The sequence below is a fragment of the Microtus pennsylvanicus genome, chromosome 8 (assembly GCF_037038515.1).
Source record: "Microtus pennsylvanicus isolate mMicPen1 chromosome 8, mMicPen1.hap1, whole genome shotgun sequence".
In the NCBI taxonomy this organism is placed as follows: domain Eukaryota; kingdom Metazoa; phylum Chordata; class Mammalia; order Rodentia; family Cricetidae; genus Microtus; species Microtus pennsylvanicus.
Window position 1 is genome coordinate 53,249,696 of NC_134586.1, and position 12,114 is coordinate 53,261,809.

At 43.4% G+C, this 12,114-nt stretch overlaps 1 long non-coding RNA gene across 1 annotated transcript in view; it reads right to left on the reverse strand.

Annotated features, from left to right (window-relative positions):
• Positions 1–1,387: 1,387 nt before the first annotated feature.
• The window catches only part of LOC142856241 (uncharacterized), a 326,516-nt gene continuing 315,789 nt past the window's right edge, over positions 1,388–12,114 (reverse strand). The window contains exon 4 of the long non-coding RNA XR_012911607.1: positions 1,388–3,896. This is a non-coding gene — a long non-coding RNA (uncharacterized LOC142856241). The remainder of the gene's footprint in view (positions 3,897–12,114) is intronic.

Here is a 12,114-nt window from a genome sequence, read left to right on the forward strand (position 1 = left end):
ATAAGGGGCTCTGCAGCCTGTATCCTTGGCCTGTGCAGCTCTTAAGAGAGGCCCAGGAAAGGCCAAGGACTCAGATTTATTTTGCTGTGCGAGTTCTCTAACAACCCCTGCTCCTTAGGCAACATAGGGAAAAGGCCAGGTTTCCCATAGCAGAGCAACCTTTTATTAACATCAAGTGGATCCGGTGTCTTGACTAGAAAGAAGAAATGACCTGAAGGCAGCAAAAGAAATAAGAAAGGGGTTGGCACAATTTTCCCCTCCTCTGCCTCCCATTTTCCTCCCTCCCTCCCTCCCTCCCTTCCTTCCTCCCTTCCTCCCTCTCTCCTTCCTTCCCTTCCTCCCTCCCTTCTTGACCTTTTTCTCTTCACTTCATTGCCCTCCCTCCAAGCATGAGAGTATCTTCCAGGAACCCACACCTAGATCTCAAAATTTTTACTTAAGGGAATAATTGGGTATCCCTTGACGATTACAATGCTTAGAAGCTGCTGGCAGTAAAGGGAATCACTTCCTGAGGACTGTTATTTTTGGTGGCTCTAGGAATCAAATCCAGGATCTGCCCTATGCTAAACAATGATCTTCGTGGGGTTACATCCCTAGTCCCCTGCAATTTTTGTTGTTGTTGCTGTTGAGAAAATACATATCATTTCACAAAATTTAGCCAAAGTTTGGGTAGCTAGTTTAAAATACTCCCCAGATTTGCACGTTGTTGCCGATACCGTGAACCCGAAGTGCAGCTGTGATTTCAAGACTGGCTGACCTCACCGTTCTGTAATATTCGGGAGGGCACATGAGCCTCTGTCTGCAGAGGGTTTTGAATTATCCTCATCATCTAATATTCATGCTATAAAAACTCTGCAAAATGCTATTTCCTAAATAAATGTCAAGAGTCTAGATGGCATTCAGTGGATGATCCCACGAAGAGCGCAAACAGTGTTTCCTTAATTAAAAGCAAGCAAAAATGATAGTTAATTAAATGTCATCATGAGCGGGAGAAAGGAAGAGCTCCTGGGGAAACCATGTCAGAGGATGGGGTGCAGATTCTGAGATGAGCCCACAGGGGAGGCTGGGAAAAACACCCCTAACTCTGTAGGGTCAGATCCAACAGTGCCCATGGGCTAAAATATTAGAAACTGAGTCCACAGAGGAAAGGCCTGGAGAACATAACCGTCCACCTATCCCTCCTTTCATCCCTCTCTCCCTCCTGATTTCCCCAGTGAAGATCTCACTGTGTGGGCCAAGCTGGCCTGCAATTCTTGATCCTCCTACTTCCAGTTGCTGGAATAATAGGCTTGTGACACCATGTTCATCGTTAGCATCCATTTAAAGCAACAGAAACCATAGGAAATGACTTGGAGTCTTTATTATTATTATTGTTGTTGTTGTTATTATTGTTATTATTATTATTATTAAAATCAGAGCAGACTGTGCTGGGTCACCCTGCCTCCGGTGCCGAGGAATATCTCAATCTGTCACTGAACATCATTTCACCAAATGAAGTTTGTGAAGGACACCAATACAGTTTGTGTGTTTGTTTGCCAGAAAGTGGTATTTTGAGTTCCCTCCAAAGTATCAATCCCTATCAGAAGAAAATTTGGCACATTACTGAAGTTGTTGGGAGGACACTGCCTTCGTTCCTATTTTGAACCAGAACTGGTATTTCATGTGATTTAGTGGGTGGGTAGGCAGTACCACAATCTTTTTAGCATGGCAAAGTTCCTAAGTGCTCGCCAGAGCCAGTGGTCTCCATTACTGCTGCTCTGGCTGTAACTGCCACCAGGCACGTCCATGGACAGGAGAAAGAAAGGCACACAGCTTTGCATTAGATCGTGTGACTGTCCTGGCAGGACTGAAGATACTCTACAGGACACCTTGCCCTTGACTTTGGCTTCCAGACTATTGAGACAATGGTCTCCAAGAAATCAGGATTTGCCTAAAAATCCCATGCTGAGAAGAGGATACACAGAACCTTCTTGCCAGCCAAAGAAATTTGTGTTCTAAAAGAAGATTCCATGCAGTTCTGTCTGCTGGTCAGGCCACCTTGCAAGACAGACTGAAGCTGAGAGACCGGTGGATCAGCGGTGGTCAGGGTCACACCTTGACCAGCACTTATTGGCTGCGCATAACTCTAACCTTTGGTTTAAACCCAAATCTCCTGTTGGGATCCCGAGATTGACTCACTGGTGGTGGGAGAGTCACTGGACCGCTTTGCTTCTCTGCATGATGTGATTGTTTTGAATAAATCCCCTTTTTCTGGTTTTCACTCTTGTGTTTTTAACCTACTGATGTTGAGCCTAGCTTGTTAGGGTTGCTGAGGCCCAGACCCTAACATCTCTAACAATTCTCTCTCCAGACTTAAACTTGCTTTGAGCCCCATGACTGGAATCCCATCTGTCCATCTTGGCTATCCTGCCTGCTGGAGATTCCTGTTGTTATTCTGTGCACTCTGTGCCTCATCCCACCCCATCACTTCCCGGGATATTTCTTCCCAGGTTGCAATGACATGTCCTCTTTCCAGGCATCTGCTTCAGGTTTCCTGGATGGCCGTGTAATGTGTTTGTTTAACTCACTTAGCAGTAGGCTATAGATTTTGCCAGTGGCCTCTGGCACACCGGCCTCAGGATGTTTGTTTTTCTGAGTTCTGCCTTATCTTACTTCCTCTGAAAAAGTCTCACTTTCCACCTCTCAGCTGCAGATCGAGCCTGCAGCTCCCTGGGCCCTGCCTAGAGAGCTTGCCCAAGTGTGAGGCCAAACCATCTGCAGTTTGAAAATCACAAGCTCTCTGCCTTGTAGTATGTCATCAGGTGAGAAGACCAACCCAAGACGGTGGCTGGGACACAGAGGACTGTATCAGCAGCCGTGTATTTCCGCCTGCTACTTAGTCTCTCACCAGTGCATGAAAGTTGGCTGAAGTTCAGAAATTCTCCTACCCATGGGATGTGCTTGCGTAGCTTGACAAAATTCAAATTCCCGACTCACATCTGAGAGACCAACTTAAAACAGCTGGAGGGGCCTGGGGCAATTATGAATTAACTCATAATCATTTTATTATTAACTAATTCGTAATTATTTTACTGCCCATGGGCAGTGCTTTTAATTGAAATACCCCTTGATGAAATATAGATCTGAATGGGAGAAACCTCAATAAAGTGTTGGGAACCTGGCCTTTGAACATCCCGTGTTAGCTCGCTGAGCACCCATCTAAATGCCCTGAACCCATTGTCTTCAAATGTGGGCAGAAGAGAAGTTTTGTGAGGGTCTCCTGGATTTGGCACAGCCACGCCGGAGAGCAGTTTTCATTTTCACATTGTTTTTCAAAAGGGTCAGAAGAGAAACGAAAACAGGGTTTGAATGTACAGATGGTGGGCCTAGAGACGAAGAGCAACATGTACAGAGACTGCAGTATGAACGGTAGAAAGAATTGCCTTCCTCGGCCATTTCTGATGATCTACGGCACATGCCTCTTCTTGGCTTGGCACTGTCTTGAGCATCTTTCAGCAGTTTCTACTTCTTTAGAGAGCGGAGCTTCCAGATGCCTGGGTCAAGCCTGTAGCAGTGGTTAATTCTCTCCATATGCTCGTCTTACTGCTGATTTCTAACTTGATGTCTGCCTTCCTGGCAGAGACTGAATTCCATAAAGCGATGGGATCTTGTTGCCCATACCTGCCGTTATTCCTGGGCTTCATAAGATGAGCCTGGTATACAACCTTTGTGGATAAAAGGTTTCCAGCATGTGCTTGGTAGACTCACCCATGCTGTTCAGCTCTGGAAAGGAAAGTCAGAGACACCGACGTGCCTGGCACAGAAGGTCCATTCAAATGGATGACTTGGACATCCTTGCAATGAACTTGTTGACTCTTATGTTTTCTTCCAGCCAGCGAAAGCATCTTCTGGAACATCTGAAGAAAATTTCGGACCATTTATTAAAGAAAGGCAAAATCATAACGAATGCAAATAGACAAATCGCACAAAGAAACCCCAAATAACAACATCAATATTAGTTAGTTTTCCATGAAATGCCTGAAGGGGCAATCTAAAGGATGCATTTCTACAGCCTACAGGACCTGTTGGGGTTGGGGGAGAGTTAGAGGGATCGAGACAAAATTATTTGATTTACCAATCTTTGAAGCTTTGCTGGTTTCCCCTCCCTCATATGGGAAATTTTACATCAGTGCTAATGTTCCCCACACAAAATGGGATTCACTGGGAGAATGAATGAAGTATTACATCAGACCCATTCTGCATGCTGGGGAAACAGCAAAATTCACACACCATTGCCAATCTAGAAAAGCTGAGCTCAAGTTTTTCTCCATTGTCTTTTGATTTCTGATTCTAGACTCAAGCAGAAAGCCACTTTTATATCCTTTGACACGTGTTTCTTGTCAGGAAAGAAACCTTCCAAGTGGAAGTCGACTCGGGGAATAAGTGCAAAGCTCTATTTCTTTTGGCATGGAGTCTTTACTTAAATTTTGTTCACCTGGCTGGAGTTTACATTTCTATGCTCTAGAAAGACACCTGGAATAAAAGTGAGGGAGGCTGTGTTTTTAATCAGCTTAGTTCTTAATACAATTTAATCCACAAGACAGTCCCTTAGACTGAATGTTTATTCTTCAGTACAATGCCGTAAAGACTCCCAGGTCATGCTAACAAGTACATGAAAGTGGGCGCAAATACACCTTCATCCTTTGTTTTGTAAAGTCATGGAGACGCCATATTTAAGGTTTTCTACAGAATTCTGTTTATTTCACTAAACCCCTTTTTTTCCAGTAAAGAAAATACATTGAGAAGGTAGAAACAATTTATTCTCCAGCCAAATGCTGCCAGCTCCAACCCCAGATGACCCCCAAGTTCTCTGAGGTCATTTCACAGAGGCCGGGAACTCAGACTGACTAAATCCTACCCTCTGGATTGCTGTTTCAGCTTTCTTGGGCTTGCCACTTGTCACTGGCAAGGACCAACCAAGCCAGTGTGCCCTTCCCATACACTCAGGTGGCTTAGGGTAGGATGTTATATGGGAACAGAATTGCTTTCTTTCCCACCTTCAAAAAAAATCTACCAGGAAGAACAGCCCACCCTTCCCAATGTGGGCATAGGGTAAGATGATTTCCCTGTAGCCGTCAGCAAGGTGTGTTCCTCGGGAGCCAGGGCCCAGCTAGAGCTTCTCCAACAACCCCATGATGCTTTTACTTTTTACTTTTAATACAAGATGATGTATCACTCAGTTAAAGAATAACACAGACATCATTTATATTACCTCTTTCCAGATTCATTGACTTCTATGGGTCAGCCCACCTGCCTTCCAGCATCTCTCTTAATAATTACAGAATCCCTGTTTAGGTCACCAGCCCCTTCCTTACTCACCTACCCTGTCCTCTTGTTGGGCCTTTTGTATTGTCAAGATTTACTGTGGTAGTCTCCGAATTGTTGCATGTGTTTTGCATGCAAGTCATAGAAGGCAAGAAAAAATGGGAACACTTGCTTGTTTCACACACTGTAATGCTTACTGATCCTACCCTTCTCCTTTATGTCGTTGGGTTCTATTGCCTTACTTCCCTTATCTGCCATAAACATTCTGTTTATTAGAGAAAATGCATGATGCACTTTGCTTTCAGTAGTGCCGGCCTAGCCCTGAGGCCACTCTCTCTAGAGTCAAGAGGATCCATCGCGTGGAAAAACCTGTCACACAGCTTATCAACTGGGAAATCGCACCCTGAAGAGTTAGCAGATGTGCAGAAGGTGACCCCATTTCATCTGCTGCAAATATTCAAGCTGATAAACGGATCCTTTCTGTTGGCCCATGGCAGACTGGCTGCTGGGCCAGGTATCCACAGTGAAGTCAGGAGTGAGCTCTGGAGTTGGTGTCCTCTGGCCTTGTGCCCACTCCCCCCGCAACTGTTCACAGAGCACGGATGCTCTATGATGGGGACGAATAGCTGCCTCTTTGCTGACACGTGGCCAGTGCATTTCTTCTTTCCTGTCTTGGTTTCTGCTAGAGGCAGAAAAGCAGAGAGAGGAGGTTTGAAGGAGGGCTGGTCCATTCTCTGCATGGCTGGGGGATTTTTTTCACTTCCTTTCAATTACAGTCAGGCTTCTCTGATGGAGGAAGATCATTGGTCAAATAAAGAAACTGCCTGAACTTGCCTAAAGGTGAGATGATCTCTCGGGGTTCCTGATTCATGAAGGAGTCTGTGAGACATTCTACAGGACACAGCAGATAGTGACTGAACTGCCTTTGAAATTTCCTGCTTCATTGAAATGTCTGCTGGAAACTATGGGCCTGTAGGCCGAAGATGGATGCCCCAACTGTACAGAGGAACTTTGGGTGACTGTCCAGGCAGCAAGATGTCTCTGTGATTTCTAGAGTTTCGTAATACTATATTTTTCTGGCGTCTTTGATGGAGTTGAAGAATAGATAGATAGTTATAGTTTTCCTTTGTTATGATAAAAGATAAAGTAGATATAAATATTGTAACTGTAATTCTTACTTGATAACTGTTTTGTTATATGTAATTTTGCTATGTTAAAGTTAAAGCCTTCCTTCCTTTTTATTTAAACAGAAAAAGGGGAAATGATGGAGGAAGGCCATTGGTCAAATAAAGAAACTGCCTTGGCCCTGATTGGTTAGAACATAGGTGGGTGGAGTAAACAGAACAAAATGCTGGGAGGAAGAGGAAGTGAGCTCAGACGCTATGCTTCCCCTCTCTGGGCCAGACACGATGCAGCCAGCAGCCAGGTCAGACATGCTGAATCTTTCCCGGTAAGTGCACCTAGTGGTGCTACGCAGATTATTAGAAATGGGTTAGGCAAAATATGAGAATTAGCCCGTAAGAGGCTAGAGCTAGTGGGCCAAGCAGTGTTTAAATGAATACAGTTTGTGTGTTGTTATTTCGGTGTAAAGCTAGCCAGGTGGCCGGGAGCCAGGGCAGCAGGAACACAGCCCGCAGCTCCCTCAACACTTCTCTCTCTGTCTGTCTGTCTATCTGTGTCTGTCTCAGCACTTGCCTCTGTGTGAGTGTGCACACGCGCACACGCATCTCCCCTAGCATGTGTGTGCAAGTGCATATGAATGTGTAGGTGGTGTCTACTGTTCCTCAGTGGTTGTTAACCTTGACTTTTTGAGACCAAGTTTCTCACTGCCTTGGAACTTCCCAAGTAGCTTAGAGCAACTGGCCAGTGTGAAGGGCAAGTTGCTCTTTGGGGATCTCCTCACATTTGTCCTTGTGTCAATTCTGTGTACCTTCAAGCCAACAGCTGGTTCTGATTTTCAATGCCAGCACTGCAAATGCTGGAGACAAACATTGCCAGGTGGGTGGCCGTTGGCAGAGAAAGTCACATTAAGATGGGCTTGTGGGTATTGGTAGGATTCCAGGTGTTTTCCAAATACGTTTTTAAATTCTAATTCTTGCCCCACATTGAAATCTCTGGGCTCTTTTGTCATTATTATTTCCAATTAAATAGTTTGTCTTCTTTTCCTTTCCATCAAAAGTAGCCCATACCCATATCTCTGCATTAATCTACAAATGAGTAAAGTGAAAGAAAACCCAGAGGTACCAATAACACCATCATGTAACTAGAACCCTAGTTAGCACTATGTATTTCTCCTAGTCTTCCCATACATACTGTTCAGTTACTTGAAATCATGGAAATGTCTGTGTATAATGTATTATAAACATTTCCTACTTGCTTATGCATCTTGACTCTTTTTAGAGGCTGAGGGATGCTATTTGGTGCTCGAATCGGTTCTGCTCTGTGACTCTCTGTGTGGTGATATCATTGATTCATACTCTTTGGTAACATGGCAGGTAGTAGCTTAATGCTTTGGGTTTTTTTCCCCACTATAAGACAAGTTTGTAGCTAACATCCCCATAACAATATCTTTACCCTCACACCCTCAGGTTTTTTTTTTAAATCTCCTTTGAAATAGCAAAAGCACAGAATGTTATCATTTGACTTTGAAGTGTCTTGTGTTTTAAATGCATCATTCTTAGCAAGTAGCAGCTTAAAGAATGTAGGCTCTTCGGCAAGGCCTGGCTTGTGGAAGAAGGTCACTAGGAGTGGTGCTGTGGGACAATGATCTTGTACCCTGCAAGGATTTACAATTTGTATTGCTTTAATAAAACACTGATTGGCCAGTAGCTGGGCAGTATAGGTGGGACAACCAGGCAGGAAGTATAGGAGAGGTGGCAAGAACAAGAGAATTCTAGGAAAACACTCAGTCTAAAGTCATCACCCAGACACAGAGGGAGCCAGACACAGAGGAAGCAAGATGAGAACACCTCATTGATAAAAGGTACCAAGCCATGTGGCTATCAAAGACAAGAATTGTGGGCTGATGTAAGGTATCAGAGTTAATAAGATCTGAGCTAATAGGTCAACCAGTTTATAATTAATGTAAGCCTCTGTGTGTTTCTTTGGGACTGAACAGTTGTGGGACTGGGTGGAACAAATAACCTCTGTCAATGACAGTAGCCAGGAAGTATAGGCAGGGTGACCAGGCTGGAAGTAGAGGCAAGGTGACAGGAACAGACAAATTCTGAGAAGAGGAAAGACTCAGTCTGTAGTCATCACCCAGATGCAGAGGAAGCCAGACTCAGAGGAAGAAGGAAACACCTCACTGATAAAAGGTACCAAGCCACGTGGCTAACATAGACAAGAATTATGGGCTAATGTAAGGTATAAGAGTTAATAAGAAATCTAAGCTGATAGGCCAACCAATTTATAATTAATGCAAGCCTCTGTGTGTTTCTTTGGGATGGAAATTTCTGTCAACAAATGGTGCCAACGTAGACAACTATATCCACATAAAACATGAGAGAGTTTGAAAAGTAATTATAGACAAAAAAAAGTTAACCATGGCTTCTTAGTAGCAGCATTTTCTCAGATGGGCTCTGTTTGCTAGAGGCAAGCACATCTCATTTAAAAGAGATTTCCTGACTCAGCTTTAACTGCAAAAAACTTACAGCTCTTTTAAGAGGCTCTGCTACAAAGCATTTGAGTGGTGTTTATGAGTAGCAGACAGCAAGCTTCTTGGTGGTGGCAGGGACTTTGAAATGCCATAGAGTTGTGGCAATAAATAGGGCTCCAGCAGCACCTATGCCATGAGGCTAGACTCTCAGAAAGCTAAGGAATGGGGTGGATCCAGTTGTCAAAGCCATAACTTTAATCCTGGCCATACAGCTTAGCAAATTAAAGACTCATGTGGATAAAAAAAAAAGACAAAAACAGATATACAGTAAAGATAGATTCAGATGAAGAAAACCTCTAAATGGTTTACAATGTGTTTAAAAATATATGTAGGCCTGGGAGAGAAAGCAAAAAGGATAAAGTCCTTAAAATAAAATATGTGTGGTGGTACATACCTTTAATCCCAACAATTGAGAGGCAGAGACAGATAGATCTCTGTGAGTTCAAGGTGTGGTGGCACACACCTTTAATTCCAACACTTGGGAGGCAGAGGCAGGCGGATCTCTGTGAGTTCAAAGACAACCTGATCTACGGAGTGAGTGCCAGGACAGCCAAAGATACACAGAGAAACCTAGCCTCAGAAAACCAAATAAATAAATAAAAATTAAATAAATAGAGTTTAAAATAAAGTCATGTAAAGATAGAAAATATGGGCTGGTGAGATGGCTCTGAGGTTAAGAGCATTGCCTGCTCTTCCAAAGGTCCTAGCAATTACATGGTGACTCACAACCATCTGTAATGGAGTCTGATGTCCTCTTCTAGCCTGCAGGCACACACACAGACAGAATATTGTATACGTAATAAATAAATAAATAAGATAGAAAATACACAGAGAGTCTGGATACTGTATATTATTGTGTTGTCTTTGAATTGTATGACTGCTGAGGAAGGAGCAACAGCTGCCAAAAGACATTAAAGTTTCATATTTTGAAGCATTTCAGACTATGGTACTGAATTCCATGTTTGAAGCGAGTGTTCATGTGGTCAATGACATTGGTTTTATTCTCAAGTCTACTTGTTGCTTAGATAACTGCAATAAACTAACTCAACTTTGTCATGAGCAATTATCTTCTGTGTGGGCGGTGTTTGTGTGAGTGTGTGTTTGTTTGAGTGCACATGTATGTAGAAGCCAGGGACCAACCTTGGATGTTGTCCCTTAGAAGCTTCTGGACTTCTTGTTTTTGTAAATGGAGTATCTTATTGGCCTGGATATTAGGGAATAAGTTGAGCTGGCTGTTCAGTGAGCTCCAGGGATCTGCCCATCCATCTCCCCAGTGCTGGACCTAGAAGTGTGCACCACCACATCCTACATTTTTGCATGGGTTCTGGGGATCAAACCCAGATTTTTATCCTCTAGCAGCAAGGACTTTCCTAAGCTTGTTATCCCCAGGCCATAGTGAATTATTTTTAAGTATCGTGTATTATTTGCTTGTCTCATTTGTAATTTTCCTTTTGCCATCCAGTTTCTAAATGGTGGGTTATCTTCATCCTAAAAAGAATTCAGTATCACCCTTATATGCTAGGAGTTGAGGCGCTACAGTCTCTCCTTGCCCTATAGAGATCCTAAGACTGGATTTCCTTGATCTTTCAGTCCCATTGAGCCAGTCCAATTTTTCTTAGAAGCTATGATTTCACTCAGTGACTCATTTTGTTCCTTGTGGATGGTGCCACCTTCACACAAAAGCTCTCATCACACCCATCACGGGCAATGAAATGAGTCTCCTGGGAAGTCCCCTCTGCTATACAACCTCACAATAGCTGCCTTGGAAGGCTTCTGACAGCAACTTCCTGCAGTCTGATGCTGCTCAGCAGATACTGGGTGAGTAATGCCTCCCACAGGGGAGGAGATGCTTCTGTTCAGTCATTGCCATGGTCTCTCTCTTCCCTTTTATTCACTCGTGTGCTGATCATAACTTTCATTAATTTTCTGAAAAGATCAGAATACCACCATGAGGTTATTATATTACCATTTGGTTATTGCTAAATAGATGCTATTTTTTTGAATTTATTTATTTATTAAGGATTTCTGCCTTCTCCCCGCCACCGCCTCCCATTTCCCTCCCCCTCTCCCGATCAAGTCCCCCTCCCTCATCAGCTCGAAGAGCAATCAGGGTTCCCGTTTGAAATATTATAATTTAATATGCTGGACACTTTTCCATATGATTTGTCAATGATGGTCAACTAAATGCAAAACTGGAACATCATTCTTCCATTGGAGAGGTGAGTAACTGTTTGTGCTGGATAGTTTTATGTTAACTTGACACAGGCTAAAGTCATCTGAGAGAAGGGGGTCTCAATAAAGAAATTCTGTCCATTAGATTGGGTCATAGGTAAGCCTGTAGGGTATTTTCTTAATCAGTGATTGATGTAGAAGGGACAAGCCCATTGTGGGTGCTGCCATTCCTGGGCTTGTGTCCTGGGTTCTCAGGAAAGCAGGCTGAGCATCCCAGAAGGAGGAAGCCAGTAAGCAGCACTCCTCTAAGGTTTCTATATCATCTCCTGCCTCCACTCTCCTTCCCTTTTTGAGTTCCTGTCCTCACTCTCTTTGAAGATGTCTTAGTCAGTACTCTATTGCTGTGATAAAAACACCAAGATTTATAAAGTTATTATAAAGGAAACTCTTATAAAGGGAAGGATTTAACTGGGGCTTGCTTACAGTTTCAGAGGTTTAGTCCATTATCATAATGGTGGGGAACGTAAAGACATACAGTCAGGCATGGTGCTGGAGAGGTAGCCCAGAGTTCTACATCTGGATTGGCAGGCAACAGAAAGAGAGAGAAAGAGAGGACTTGAGCATTTGAAACCCCAAAGCCCTAGGGACATAATTTTTCCAACTAGGTCACACCAACTCCAACAAGGCCACACTCCTAATTCCTGTCAATAACACCACTCCTGATAACCAAGCATTCAAATATATGAGCCTATGGAGACCATTTCTACTCAAATCACCACAATGATGATGAAAGTGTAAACCAAATAAACCTTTCCCTACAACTTCCTTTTTGGTCATGGTGTTTTATCACAACAATAGAAACCTTAACCAGGATGCTCTTCTCTTATGTCTGCAAGACACTGGATCTGCTTTGAGCAGGAAAATAAGCAAAACATGACAATGAACCATTGTCGGTTCAAGCCTTAATAGGCTTAAATGTC